The sequence below is a fragment of the Patella vulgata genome, chromosome 2 (genome assembly GCF_932274485.2).
Source record: "Patella vulgata chromosome 2, xgPatVulg1.2, whole genome shotgun sequence".
NCBI classification, from domain to species: Eukaryota; Metazoa; Mollusca; class Gastropoda; family Patellidae; genus Patella; species Patella vulgata.
Genome location: NC_065880.2, coordinates 58,944,239 through 58,960,372, shown reverse-complemented (window position 1 = coordinate 58,960,372; position 16,134 = coordinate 58,944,239). Strand labels below are relative to the sequence as shown.

The 16,134-nt window shown below is 35.7% G+C and overlaps 1 protein-coding gene and 1 long non-coding RNA gene across 6 annotated transcripts in view; one reads left to right on the top strand and one right to left on the bottom strand.

Moving 5' to 3' along the window:
- LOC126811175 (iron-sulfur clusters transporter ABCB7, mitochondrial) overlaps positions 1 to 16,134 on the top strand; it is a 267,797-nt gene that overhangs the window by 239,468 nt on the left and 12,195 nt on the right. The gene's annotated exons all lie outside the window — the stretch shown is intronic.
- On the bottom strand, positions 7,237 to 9,355 carry LOC130010789 (uncharacterized). Its single transcript, XR_008786067.1, has 3 exons — positions 8,783 to 9,355; positions 8,149 to 8,299; positions 7,237 to 7,829 (listed from the first exon to the last, which is right to left on the bottom strand). It is a non-coding gene; the product is annotated as an uncharacterized LOC130010789 (long non-coding RNA).

Sequence of the window (16,134 nt, the reverse complement as noted above, 5' to 3'; positions counted from 1 at the left end):
CTTAATCACACCATTTATTGTTATGACAAGCCTAGTAATCCAATAAACAATCAGATCCAATCACACAAATTCCCTGTTGTGGCTGTCATTAAGATCTGAGTAGTCATATCATGTAGTCATATAGTACACTTTCCTAGATATCACCTACCTGTTTACTTGTGTTAAAATTTAGTCTATAAATCTATTATGATTTTTTCTTTACAAGGTAGGATTAACATTTTGACTGCTTTTATATACATCATATTTGAAATAACCGATTACCGTTGCTACTGTATTGCTGGTATTAATTTTCAAATTTGTATGGGTTAAACATTATTTCTATAACATAATTACACACAATATATGTATAATGGATTCGGATTTCCGTTATGCTACTGTATTGCTAGTATTAGTTTTCAAATTTGTATTACTTATTGAAATTAGCATAAATTGGTTTAAACAATATTTCTACGTATAATTACACACAATATATAGGCTATAATGGATTCCGAAACATCCTATGAAGTTTATAAAATAAAATAAAAATGGTCTGTTTAAGTTGCATAAAACGTATGATAATTTACATAAGATTAATGAGATAATCTCTGTTATTATAGTAACTGCGACATAAAAAAATGGAATATAAACATAAATAACATAGGCCTACATAAAAGCACATAATTATAGTCACGCTAAAGCCTAGATAAAACTCCTTTAAACTTAATTAAATATCAAAACCTCAGTTTCTAGTATTTTTTATCCTGTGGTCTGAATCAGTCTAGTGGTGGTCCCAATCAGCCTGGAATGTGGTCCCAATCAGCCATGGGCCCAATCAGCCATGGTCCCAATCATCTTGGTTCCTTGTAGAATTAATACACATGTGTCAGAAGCTAACAATATGTCTATTGTGTAAGACAAAACGTGAAAATAAACTAATAATTCGAACTCTTTATTTCTTTTTATTATTATAGAACGAGGACCCGTTTTCGCTGAAGATCAAATACAACCTACTAAATACATTTCATGCTTATATGTAACGCATAACTTTATTTCAGAGAAAGCCAATTTAAAAAGGAATTGTGTCATATATTTAAGTTTAATTTTTAATAAAGAATGGGGATATCTTAAATAAGTTAATTCAATGTTTTTGTGGCATGTACTATATTAGATGAGATCGAAAGAGCATTTTAGATTAGGGGTTACAGAACAACAAGTAAGGTGGAATTAAAAAGACGAACGGAACTGTTCTTCAGACTGAATGGCGACGCCAATCTTAAAATTTTACTGAGTTCGTGCTGCCATACTTTCTAGGCAGAAATAGCTCTTTGGAATTAATGTCTTCGTTAGAACTTTTGGCATTTACCTGTGACAATAATTTTAGCTTCGTGCAAAAATCGTGAAGCATATAGTTTCAACTTGGAAAAAATGTTATAAAATGGCTAACAAACAATCAGCATTGTTGATTGTAAAATATTCTTGGTTCATTTTCTGCTTGAACGATTGCTGAATACCATGGACACGTATATCAGTCCGATAATACCTTGCTGACTTTTTCATTTCGGCACCAAAGAGTCTGGTTGATGCATACTGTCAATCAAAGTTCCATAATGAGAATTGACACGTAACATAAAAAAAAAACATTGACAGAACGTAGACGCCACTTTAACAACAAACTGTTACCTTGCTGTAGTTGTGTGGACAATATGACTTTTATTGTTACTTGTCAGTAGTAATAATTACAAATTTTGAAAAGAGATGTCGATGTATTTGTGATTTTACATGTAGCTTCAGTCCATTCAATAACCTGCATTTATTACTCAAATGGTTTCTAATTTAGCAGAATATCAAAATAAAAAAAGAAAACACAGTTACATGACTAACTAAGAAGTTATTCGTCGCGATTTGGCCGGACCCCACTCCACCCGTTACATGTAATACCAATTTGTAACAAGTAATTGTGATTACTGTCTTACGGTAAAACTCCCGTTTTTAGGAATGTGGATATGTGGGATTGTTTAATTTTTTTAAATTGGTACAGACTTGAAAGTTCGCGCATGCAGAGCGTCTTCTGAACAAATTGATGTTTAGTCATCATATTTGCAGTTGACATATTCTGTCAAAATAAGTTCTTACCCCGGTGGTAATTATTTCATTGCATTGTGCACAAACGTCATTCCTTAAATAGCCCCACGCCCCTTTAACAACTTATAAAGCATGATTTTCTGTTAGGCAATTTATTCTGCACTGTTTGATGTGCTTTATAACTATTGACCTAACCTTCTGTACAAGACGTTTCAGAAAAATCCATTCAGCTGTTTTCCATAGAAAGAAAAATAAAAGAGCATTTTCAGTAATTTAAGGGTTTTTCAACTTTTTTCCAAGATTGAGGTTCTTTTTGGACCACTTATATTATTTCAATGCTTTTATTTTTGGACTCACGCCATAGTCCACCGATAGGACTCTGAGTAAAAAAAGTTTAAGAAAAATCGTAGTTTTCGTTTTTGAGAAAATGGCGTCTTAAAATGCTCCAAAACGGAAAATACTAGATTTTCGGCGTACCATAATTTATTTTCTAGCCATCAAGATTTTCGCAAGAGCGCTATTTTTTTAAATCATTTTTTTTCTTTTTTTGAATACGTCCGATATGGAGATTATTGTCGGGATAGTTTTAATAACCGGATTGGCTTATCAAATAGCCACAGGGCTATGTAATGATATATTAAATTATCTGATCAGATAAAATGGCCCTGAGAAATCCTATGTTCAAAAGTGCCAAAAATTCAAAAATGTCAATATATCGAAAATTAAATTTAAATATTTCAATACATATTATACATCGTTAGAATCGTAATTAGGTCAGCTATCTGAATGTGTAACTTTTTTGTATAAATTCGTTTAAATAATAAAATAATAGAGCATTTTCCAAAATTTCACGATTTTTCAACTTTTTTCGATTTTCAGTACGTTATTTTACCTATTCCAGATATTTCAATATCTTATTGGATGGATTCATGCACAAGACTATCGGAGGGACTCTCGATAGGGAAAGTTTAAGAAAAATCCTTGGAGCAGTTTTCGAGAGGCGTCCAAATGTATAAATTGGGCATCATACGACAGTCCATTCCTCGGACCACTCACCCAAACCTTAATTCGTTTAATCCATTGATACTGGACGGAGAAATCGAGTTTTTCCCCAATATACCCATTTTTTGCGTTTTTTTCGAAATATCTATCATTATTTCGACTACTTCCGGTTTCCGGATCGTTGTTGAAATTGCTTTATGCAGCGGTTTGACTATATAGCTTTATGTTCCAGGACTTTCAGAAATATCAATTTATCCTTTCCAAAAAATATAAGGGTTGGGAAATGGGCAGAAAATTCGAAACAAATCGAAAAATAAAGGGCAATAACTCGGAATGAAACTTATATTTCTGGAATCGAATGGTCTTCAGGTATCCAAAAATGTAGGTCAAATTTGAAAATTGTCTCGTAAACAACGTATTTTCAAAATTCGAACGACAAAAGCCATAGATGAATGTTCGAAATTGAAAAATGTGAGATAGCCATTATCTCGGAAAAGATTCGGTTTCCGAAAATGTCATTTGTTTGAAAATAGGTAAAGAATTAACGAAACTACGGCCGATTTTCAATTCCGGAAAAAAGTACAAAATTCGGTTACTTCCGGTATGCGCAGAAGTTTCGAAATTGTTTTATCAAGTAGACACCACATGGTTTCCCAATAGAAAATTTGTTTCCAGATCGATATCTGTTTTCGATCATGGAGAAATAGGCTCCCGCGGAAAATAATAATAATAATAATAATAACTAGATCTGCTAAGCAGATATTAAAGCTTTCATATTCACAGTCACTGTCACATGTCATAGAAATAATATGAACAGAAAAAAAAAAATCATTATAATGAGTAAAAATTTGGTGAAGTTAATTCGATTTTTCACTGGTAAATAATTAAATAGACAAGTGGCATAACTTGACCCGCATCCCATCAGCTATCCTGAAAAATGCTGGAAAAATTAAACAAGTAAATTGTGTTTAGTACTGGGTTAATTAAGACAGGCATATGCCTTTGCTATACAGGATGACATGAGGGAAATTTAGCTTGGGAGGTGTAGGCCTGCAGCCAAAATTTCTAGCTAGCTTAGAAACACAACTCCGCTACACGGTCTTCCATAAAAGAAAAACTATACATTTTTGGAAAGCTTATGATGCCAGGAAGACAAAATCTGGGAGTTCCAAGCAAAATGTTTGCAATTTATTGATTTAGGGCCAGATGAAATTCGTCAAAATTGTCAAATAAATGCTATTTGTGTACTAACAATTCTGAAGTTGACATAAAATTAAATAGTTGGTAAAACACCTCATGCCTTCATCCTTGGCAATGAACAGTTTATTGGACAGATTTTGATGTAAATAAAAATGCTCAAAACACAAATGTCATGGGTGAATAAAGAATTGTGGAAATCCATTAACGGTAAAAAAGAATTATCTCCCTTTCTGTCAAATGCCTGTAATTGATAGACTATCAGGTCTTGTATGAATCATAAGACCAGGTGTGGGCAAACAAGCCCAATAATTATTTTGTTTGTTGGATCTCAAGGGCCTGTTAGGGTTGGTTGTTGGATGTTTGCTCAGAAATTATCGCTTGTATGGAACATGCTAGAGTCGATTTGTAGCATATTCTAGCCAGGGGATATGTTTGACAGTAGTTGAGTGATATGCTTTTGAAATAATGGAGATCAGTAGCACTTTATAAGCATTGAACCACATGATTTTTTTCCACTAAGATAAACATTCTAAACCCACATACATGTTCCCTTTCAATTAGCCACTACAGTATTTTTACAACTGTACATGTAGCTGTGAACTACTATTTCGGATATGATTAATGGTCAAATTACAAACATACATGTAGATATAAGTTAAAAAAATAATATATGTATATGCATGCTTTATTTTACTTTACACGACCTCTAAAAATGCCCCAAATCGTAAAAATACGACTTTTTGGATCTCGATCTCCTTTTTTCGGCTACCCCGGACATTTTCAAAAAATGATACAATGATTTCACACAACAGGCCAGCTATTAGCCTCTCGATTGACAAGAGTTTCATCGCCCTCCATTCATTATAACCAATGTCATCGTGCCCTAAAGAATCAACAAATCAGCTTGCTTATCTCTGCTTACCCTAGGCAAAAAATGCTCATCTTTGAACTCAATCATGACATTGACCTAGTGAACGCCTACACCAAGTTTGAACATTCTAGCTTAATTAGAAGGAGAGTTCTTGTGTTCCAAAGTCCCGGCCCTTCAAATTGCTTCTATTTTTCATTTTCAATTCAAAATGGTGACCATCACGTGACCGAAATCAAAATTCTGATCCGATAGATTTTTAGGCATTCCTTCCAGGATTCCGAAAATATGACGCCCGAGTCTGTAAGTAAAATAGCAAAAAAGCCTTTTTGATTTTTCACGTTTAAAGATGGTGGCACTTCCGGTTCGATCGACAAACTCCATATTTTGTGTACGAATCAGTAATTACTTGTCTAGTATCGAATTTTTTTTTAGGTCATTCTGACCTATATTTCGACGATTTTTTTGAAAACTTTGATCCTTAATTTCACCAAGGGGAGATAATTTAGAAAATTTCCAAGGACATCATTGAAGTCGCATTGGCAAGATCTACTAACATTCTAAATTTCACGAAAATCGCACAACTATTAAAGAAGTTGTCAAATTGGTAATAACTTCCGGTTCGAAATGACAGCGACGAATTTTCGAAATGCCAAAATCCGAAATTGCAGATTTGAAGTAAATGTTTCAAGATACTCAAAGAAAAAAGAATTAGTAAAATAGGTCAAATAGTCACACAGTTACAGCATTGTAGGTCAAATGCATTCCTTCGTAAAATTCGGTGATTTCGGATTCGTAAAACGTTTTGAAAATATATTTAATCAACAGCCACCACCCATTTTTGGGGGGATAGGTAAAAGTTTCAGAACGATCCTATGGTTAGATTCTGAGAAATCCGATTTGTGGACAAAACACAAAAAAAAAAAAACAATAACTAGATCTGCTAAGCAGATATTAAAGCTTTCATATTCACAGTCACTGTCACATGTCATAGAAATAATATGAACAGAAAAAATAAAATCATTATAATGAGTAAAAATTTGGTGAAGTTAATTCGATTTTTCACTGGTAAATAATTAAATAGACAAGTGGCATAACTTGACCCGCATCCCATCAGCTATCCTGAAAAATGCTGGAAAAATTAAACAAGTAAATTGTGTTTAGTACTGGGTTAATTAAGACAGGCATATGCCTTTGCTATACAGGATGACATGAGGGAAATTTAGCTTGGGAGGTGTAGGCCTGCAGCCAAAATTTCTAGCTAGCTTAGAAACACAACTCCGCTACACGGTCTTCCATAAAAGAAAAACTATACATTTTTGGAAAGCTTATGATGCCAGGAAGACAAAATCTGGGAGTTCCAAGCAAAATGTTTGCAATTTATTGATTTAGGGCCAGATGAAATTCGTCAAAATTGTCAAATAAATGCTATTTGTGTACTAACAATTCTGAAGTTGACATAAAATTAAATAGTTGGTAAAACACCTCATGCCTTCATCCTTGGCAATGAACAGTTTATTGGACAGATTTTGATGTAAATAAAAATGCTCAAAACACAAATGTCATGGGTGAATAAAGAATTGTGGAAATCCATTAACGGTAAAAAAGAATTATCTCCCTTTCTGTCAAATGCCTGTAATTGATAGACTATCAGGTCTTGTATGAATCATAAGACCAGGTGTGGGCAAACAAGCCCAATAATTATTTTGTTTGTTGGATCTCAAGGGCCTGTTAGGGTTGGTTGTTGGATGTTTGCTCAGAAATTATCGCTTGTATGGAACATGCTAGAGTCGATTTGTAGCATATTCTAGCCAGGGGATATGTTTGACAGTAGTTGAGTGATATGCTTTTGAAATAATGGAGATCAGTAGCACTTTATAAGCATTGAACCACATGATTTTTTTCCACTAAGATAAACATTCTAAACCCACATACATGTTCCCTTTCAATTAGCCACTACAGTATTTTTACAACTGTAATGTAGCTGTGAACTACTATTTCGGATATGATTAATGGTCAAATTACAAACATACATGTAGATATAAGTTAAAAAAAATAATTGTGTATCTGGGCTGGAATGAAGGGAAAGGTTAGAAAACAGGATGAACAGTTGTGAAATTATTTATTAAAGTGAAACAATCATTGAAAATCAAAATTAAACAGTTACTCTGCACATCAAATGTCATCAAAGTTAATCTTCATTATCATCATCACTGTCACTAAATGTATTAACATCAAATTCGGTCTCTTTAACAGTTTTTTTTTCATTTTCACATTGACTACACATGCACAGGTCTGTACAAGAAAGGGGGGTTGGGATGGCCTAGAGTGCCGCGCTTCGACCTCTAGCTGGTCGGTCACCTCTGGCTTGTGGCTGTGGCTTTGATCCCAGGTGTGAGCGTATGTGGCATGGAGATAGAGGCGTCTTCTCAACCTCGTGGGTTTCCTCCGGGCACTCCGGTTTCCTCTCACTGCTAAAGACCCATACGCGCAAGCGAATTATTGAAATAAAATTGAAACCGTATGTTAGTCCCAAAATGACCTAGTTTGTGTTGAGTGGACGTTAAACCCCATTTCTCTCTCTCTCTCTCTCTGTACAAGACAACTTTGCTGGCCATTTATGATTCTTTCTCTTATGACATCTTCACAGAATATATTGTATGTGGTTTAATATTCGACGGAGGGCTAGTCATCTTTGCTGAAAAATATAAATAAACATATACATGTACACAATTAAAATAAAATTCTGGAGCTTGGTTTACTCTCATTAATTTCGTACAACAGAGGAAAAAGACACTTACACAGGGGTTAGCATCTTATTTTCATGCAGAAACCAGCTAATGAAGACAGGAAGGCATTAGCAGTACAAGGAGAGATAGAGAGGAGAATTGCGGTTTAACGTCCACTGGACAAAAACATAGTAATTTCAGGACTCACCCATGGTTCAGTTTTATTTGAATAATACCAGTGGCAAGAAGGCGGAGAATACAAATAAAAAAAACATCACAAATATTTACCTTTCTGATAACTGTCTAAGAAATTCAGTACATGTATATTGCCTATAACATTTTTGGTGATATCTGACCTCAATGGCCACACAATCTTGCCCTCTGATATGCCTTAAAATATCTTCATCCTCTTTCAATTCAGCAGCTTTCAACAGTTGGCCTACAAACAAATTTGCAAACAAATTATACACCATATAGCGTTGAATGTTGTTTGTGCTCAAGGGTGGGGGAGGGAATGTCACTTTGAGGCCTACATGTACATGTACCTGGCTGGTCAACTCTGGCATGCGGTTTAGTTCAGATCCTTTGTGTGAGCGGAAATGGTCTAGAGACAGATCGTCTTAGCAAGGCACCTACAAGTGGGCCAAGAAAATAAAAAACAAGTTAACTTCTCTATGTTTCATCCCTTGTGCAAGCAAATGTGCAACACTTTAACCAATGACTGTGCCAAATTAACAAATGGGGTAAAGGGCTTTAATGGCTAGCTTCATAACAATTTTACAGTGATTGCAGTAGCACTTCTGATTCCATTTACAACAAAAACAACAACACAATAATTAAAAACTGTAGGATGAATATATTTAATATTTATTAGTAATAATTATAAATTTAGTAAGTAACATAATATTAACATTAGGCCTACCTGAGCCTGTTTGGGTCTGAGTCTGTGTTAATACATCCTTCTTCCTATTTTCTCCAACAGTGACAAATCTGTCACGTTTTTTACATATAATACACACAACAGGCAGCACCGATTTACTCTTTCTTTTTGCTTCAGGAGCGTAATTTGTTTGGAGAGCTAGGTCCCAGATCGTCTACACTCCCGCTATTCCCTGGTTGGATTGTAGCCGGGGATTTTAATTTTTCTTTATCTATACGATTACGGGCAGACCCAATTCGGAATTTGTCTGTAAAAGGCCTGTAGCATGTTGGGTGAAATCCAGTATCTTTTGGCGCGTCGATAAATTCCTTGTTTGATTATATCACCCGAAGTCGCCTGTTCAGCTATCCATTTCGCTCGCCCATCAAGTTTTAGCCATTCATGGGCACATTCACGGAATTTATCCCAGCGAGATTTTGTAAATAATTGTTCTCGTTCCTTTCTAAATCCTTGGTAATGAATAATACAGCGTAAATTTGATTTACGTTACGACAAAGTCTAACACTGTAAGTACCAAATAGTCATACGAGATATGTGCATCTCATCAAATTCAGCTTATACCACACCCACAATAATGTTACGGAGTCAGTGAGTTCAAGTTAGACAATACGCTGACCTTCCACTGACCATGCTTATAATATAAAATCTGTCAATGACAGCTGATTCATTGTTTAGTTTTTTATATGATATATTTAATATCAATAATATATGTATATGCATGCTTTATTTTACTTTACACGACCTCTAAAAATGCCCCAAATCGTAAAAATACGACTTTTTGGATTTCGATCTCCTTTTTTCGGCTACCCCGGACATTTTCAAAAAATGATACAATGATTTCACACAACAGGCCAGCTATTAGCCTCTCGATTGACAAGAGTTTCATCGCCCTCCATTCATAGCAAAAAAGCCTTTTTGATTTTTCACGTTTAAAGATGGTGGCACTTCCGGTTCGATCGACAAACTCCATATTTTGTGTACGAATCAGTAATTACTTGTCTAGTATCGAATTTTTTTTTTAGGTCATTCTGACCTATATTTCGACGATTTTTTTGAAAACTTTGATCCTTAATTTCACCAAGGGGAGATAATTTAGAAAATTTCCAAGGACATCATTGAAGTCGCATTGGCAAGATCTACTAACATTCTAAATTTCACGAAAATCGCACAACTATTAAAGAAGTTGTCAAATTGGTAATAACTTCCGGTTCGAAATGACAGCGACGAATTTTCGAAATGCCAAAATCCGAAATTGCAGATTTGAAGTAAATGTTTCAAGATACTCAAAGAAAAAAGAATTAGTAAAATAGGTCAAATAGTCACAAAGTTACAGCATTGTAGGTCAAATGCATTCCTTCGTAAAATTCGGTGATTTCGGTTTCGTAAAACGTTTTGAAAATATATTTAATCAACAGCCACCACCCATTTTTGGGGGGATAGGTAAAAGTTTCAGAACGATCCTATGGTTAGATTCTGAGAAATCCGATTTGTGGACAAAACACAAAAAAAAAATAACAATAATAATCTTAACAGAAACAATAAGCTTTCATATGTAATATGAAAGCTTAATAATCTTAACAGAAACAATAAGCTTTCATATGTAATATGAAAGCTTAACTAGACCTGCAAGCAGCACTGAACCGGCTTTCAGGAATCAGACAGGAAGTGTGTCATACAATAGCCCATTTATCGAGCTACCAAACGATACTTTAGATGTTTTGATCCGGTCACACCCGACGGTGAAATCCCGATTGTTGCAAGAGCACCGATTTTTTTTACTATTGGGCTATTGTATGACACACTTCCTGTCTGATTCCTGAAAGCCGGTTCAGTGCTGCTTGCAGGTCTAGTTATTATTATTATTTTTTTACTGTCTTTTTTTTTTTAAATATCGAATATTTATTTGACTACTTCCTGTTTACGGATCATTATCGGGATAGATTTAACAAGTGGTATGGGAACTTAATTTCCTGTACCAGAAGTTTCAGAAAGATCCATTGGACAGTTTTGCCTCCCTTAGAAGCAGATTTACAGATATAACGATTTTTCGACTTCTTTTCAAAGATTGTGGCCCTTTTGGACCGTTTATACTATATTGAGGCTTTTAAATTTGGATTCACACCATAGACCACCGTTAGGACTCTAAGTAACAGAAGTTTAAGAAAGGAAATAAGAGAAGTTTTCGAAATAAAAGCGTCTGAATAGGCTCCAAAAAGGAAAATAATAGATTTTCAGCGTTCCATTATATATTGCCTAACCCGCGAATTTTTACCATTTAGATCTCATAAGATTGTCCATTGTTCGAACTATCCAATGACACTTTAGTTGTTTTGATTCGGTGAAATCTGGCGTATTAATCACTTTTTTCGCAAGATCTCCATTTTTTTTTTTTTTTACGTTTTTTTTTTCTCAAAATATCCGAAATTTTTTCGACTACTTCCGTTTTTTGGATCATTGTCGGGATAGCTTTAACAATTTGTTTGTTTACCTTACCTTCTGTACAAGAAGTTTCAGAAAAATCCATTCAGCTGTTTTCCAAAGAAAGAAAATTAGAAGATCATTTTCAGCAATCTAAGGATTTTTCAACTTTTTTTCAAGATTGAGGCTCTTTTTGGACAACTTATGTTATTTCAATGCTTTTATTGTTGGACTCACGCCATAGCCCACCCATAGGAATCTGCGTTAAAAAAGTTTCAGAAAAATCGGAGTTGTCGTTTTCGAGAAAAAGAGGTCTAAAAAGGCCCCAAAACGGAAAATACTAGATTTTCGGCGTACCACAATTTATTTTCTAACCATCGAAATCGTACCATTGAGATGCCATATAATAGTCCATTAATGGGGCTATCCAAAGACACTTGACTTCTTTTGATCCTGTAATATCTCACCGAGAAATCCAGCTTTTCGCAAGAGCGACAATTTTTTTTTAACCTTTTTTTTTCATTTTTTGAATACTTCCGGTATGGAGATTATTGTGGGAATAGTTTTAATAACCAGTTTGGGCAATTAAATAGCGGCAGGGCTCTGTAATGATATATTACATTATCTGATCAGATAAAATTACCCTGAGAAATCCTATGTTCAAAGGTGCCAAAAATGCAAAAATGTCAAAATATCGAAAATTAAATTTCAATAACTCAATACATATTATACATCGTTAGAATCGTAATTAGGTCAGCTATCCGAATCTGTAATCTTTTTGTAAAAATTTGTTTAAATAATAAAGTAATAGAGCATTTTGCAAAATTTCACGATTTTTCGAATTTTTTCGATTTTCAGTTTCTTTTTTATCGTATTCCAGACATTTCAAAGTCTTATTGGATGGCATAATTCACAAGACTATCGAATGGACTCTCGATAGAGAAAGTTTAAAAAAAAGTTGCGGTTAAGATTTCGAGATACAGGCGTCCAAAAACGCTCCAAATCAGAAAATACTTGATTTTCTGCTTGTCATATTTTGCTGCTTGTTAACAGTATCCGTATAAATTGGGCATCATTCGACAGTCCATTCCTCGGGCCACTCAACGAAAATTTAATTCGTTTAATCCATTGATACTGGACGGAGAAATCAAGTTTTTCCCCAAAACACCCATTTTTTGCATTTTTTTCGAAATATCTATCATTATTTCGACTACTTCCGGTTTCCGGATCGTTTTTGAAATTGCTTTATGCAGCGGTCTGACTATATAGCTTTATGTTCCAGGAATTTCAGAACTATCGATTTATCCTTTCCCAAAAATATAAGGGTTGGGAAATGGGCAGAAAATTCGAAAAAAATCGAAAAATAAAGGGCGATAACTCGGAATGAAACTTATATTTCTGGTATCGGATGGTCTTCAGGTATCCAAAAATGTAGGTCAAATTTGAAAATTTTGAAAAATAACAAAAATTGTGTTTTAAACAAAAATTTTCATTTTTCGAACGCTAGAAGTCAGCGATGAAGTTTCGAAATTTCGAAATTTTCAACTGCTATTGTCCGAGAAAAGACTCGGGGTTTCTGAAAATGTCATTTGTATGAAAATAGGTACAGAATTGACGAAGCTACGGCCGTTTTTTAATTTTTATGCACCGCACGAAATTCGGCCACTTCCGGTCTGCGCAGAAGTTTCAAAATTGTTTTAAGGAGTAGCCACCACATGGTTTCCCAATAGAAAATTTGGTTCCAGATCGATATCTGTTTCCGATCATGGAGAAATAGGCTGCAGCGGAAAAAAATAATAATAATAATAATTTTAGTAAAAACAATAGTCTTTCAGACAGAGTCTGAAAGCCTAATTATAAGAGATTAACAAGATGAGAGATAGCAATATATAGATAACAATTAAACACTAATTAGCAGGTGAAAGAATAGAAGACAAGTTGTAAGACTTTGGTCCTTAAGACAATATTGGGTCTTTGAAAAATTGTTGGTTAACTCTTCTATAGAGTCAAATCCCATGTACTAATAAAAACGAACGACATGTTTATATGTAAAAAAAACAGTGATATTTTGGTAAAATCCTAACCATTGTCAAAATATTCATCAAATTCTATCTGTTTATGACATATGGTTGGTAGACCAAATAAGGTAATGTTCTCCCCCCTGGTCTTGGGAAATGGGGAGGTTTATTCCATATTTGGGATGGAAATTAAAGTCAAGGTCAGTCTGGGACGTGCAGAAATTAGGGGGTGATAAAAGAGGGTGTTGAGTGAGACTGATCAGAGCTCTCCCAGGTATTCCGAGCAGCTATCATTTATTGAGAACGAGGGACCTTTGAAGCCAATCCAGCTTAATAATAAAGTTGAAGAAATCATTTAACCTGTAGTTTTATATATTAGGATCACGAAGAAAACACAACAAGGAAGTCCAGTCTACAAAGTCTCGAAAAAATGATTATGTGTCATATCGGGCGTACATGCTTCTTTGATATGTTAGATCACGGGACAATTCTGTAATTGGATAAAAGCGGCTATTATAAATTACAAGTTCTGGAATGAGGATCGTTGGATTGTATGCAATGTAAATTTAGTGAAAAGCTAAAGTAAATTTAGTTTAAATATATCATTTGTGTGGGAATTACCACTGTTCGGTTGGTTGTGTCATATTATTTATCAATATGGAGATTTTTGTTTTATGGATATTGCTATTGAAGGTAAGATGCACAATTTACGCAACATGGCACGTTTTTATAAATTTAATAAATGTGAAACGGTGAGTGCGCGTCTTTTTATTAATAAAGCAGAAATATATTTCTGTTGTTTTTGCTGGATTTACTCTCTATATTCCTGTGGATATTCAAATTGGGCGCCGACTGCTGTGTTTTTATAAATGACGACATTACATTCGCCTTTCCGTATACGATAGATTACGGTCCGTATTTTTATTTCATTACATTCAAGTGGCTAAGTGGGTAAGACGCTGGCTCGCTAGCCTGGAGGTCGGGTGTTCAATCCCTGCATTGGCCGAGAAAGTTCATCCAGATTTTCCGGCTTGGTTCCCCCTTGTCAGTGATGCAGGACGGAGGGCCTGACAAGGACAGCTGTCTAGTCCTTCAGATGAGACGAAAAACGAGGTCCTGTGTATACATTGGACTGTACGTAAAAGATCCCTTGGCAGTTGGAATTCGATATAAGAGTAGGCGATAGTGCCGCTGCCCGGGCAAAATTTCCCTCATAGCACACTGTATGGCGTATGCCCGTCCTCATTAGCCCAGTATAGGAGCAGAACAGTAAGACGTTAAACCCCATTTCATTTCATTTCATTACATTCAACTTTATATATATGGTACGCAATACAAAAGACACATAAGAGAAACGTAGATCATAGCGAGCACACACGCCTATCTAAAGACCTGTCTTTAATTATACAAAGACCTGCGTAAAACACACGGTCGAATGATAAATCGCACGGTAAAACAGTTTTACTTCCCAAATTTTGATTTAACACGTACGTGTCAGTGAAAGTCTGTTGGTCCTTGACTATACTCCTTTTGGTGCAGTTATCGCAACTAGCGAGAAAACACGCCAATTAAACAATACACAACATTGACATTCATTTTTTACCTACTGAAAACGCACTGTCGCACAGTTTTTTACCCCAAGCGTTAATTATCTCACCTCTCAGACAGTTTTTCACCCTTGTTAATTAACACACCTTATCTACAGTTTTAACGCGGTAATACCGAGTAATAAATTCTGTGATGGCTGTGCACAGATTCACACTTTAGCAGTTCTCAGTGTCAGAAAGCAGTAGACTATTAAAATGGGTCTGTCTGTCCGTCACAATTTTGGGACACAATAACTCTCCTTCTAATTGAGCTAGAATGTTCAAACCTGGTTTAGGTGTTTATTAGGTCAATGCCTTGATGGAGTTCGAAGATGAGCATTTTCTGCTCAGGTTAAACAGAGATAAGCAATCTGATTGGTTGATGCTTTGGGGCACGATAACGATAATGAAGCCAGGGTTGTTGTTAGTGTTTAACGTCCGCTTCCACCGAAGGTGATATCGCAGACAAGTTGTCTTTTTTTATTTTCATGATCTTAGCGCACGCGCAGGGGTCTTTCGTGTGGGAGGAAACCGGAGTACCCGGAGTAAACCCACGAGGTTGAGAAGGCGCCCCTATCTCCATGCCACATACGCTCACACCAGGGATCGAAACCACAGCCGCAAGCCAGAGGTGACCGGCCAGCTAGAGGTCGAAGCGTGACACTCTAGACCACTAGGCCATCCCAACCCCCCTGAAGCCAGGGTGATGAAACTCCGAATATAGATTCATTATATCATTACCTTGACTAAGTTCGATGGTGAGAATTTTCTGCTTAGGCTAAGGAGCGATAAGCAATTTGATTGGTCAAAACTTTGGAACATAACAAGTCTGCTTTTAATTGAGGTGGGGATCACGTGGCTAAGTGGGTAAGGCGCTAGCTCGCTGGCCTGGAGGTCGGGTGTTCGATCCCTGCATTGGCCGAGAAAGTTCATCCAGATTTTCCGGCGTGGTTCTCCCTTGTCAGTGATGCAGGACGGAGGGGCTGACAAGGAAAGCTGTCTAGTCGTTCGGATGGGACGAAAAACCGAGGTCCCGTGTACACATTGGCGTGCACGTAAAAGATCCCTTGGCAGTTGGAATTCGATATAAGAGTAGGCCGTAGTGCCGCTGTCCGGGCAAAATTTCCCTCATTGCACACTGTATGGCGTATGCCCGTCTTCATTAGCCCAGGTTAGGAGCAGAACAGTAGGACGTTAAACTCCATTTCATTTCATTTCATTTAATTGAGGTAGAATGTTTAAACTTGATGTAGATGTTCATTAGGTGAATGTCTTGACTGAGTTCAATGATTAACATTTCGAGCTGAAGCTA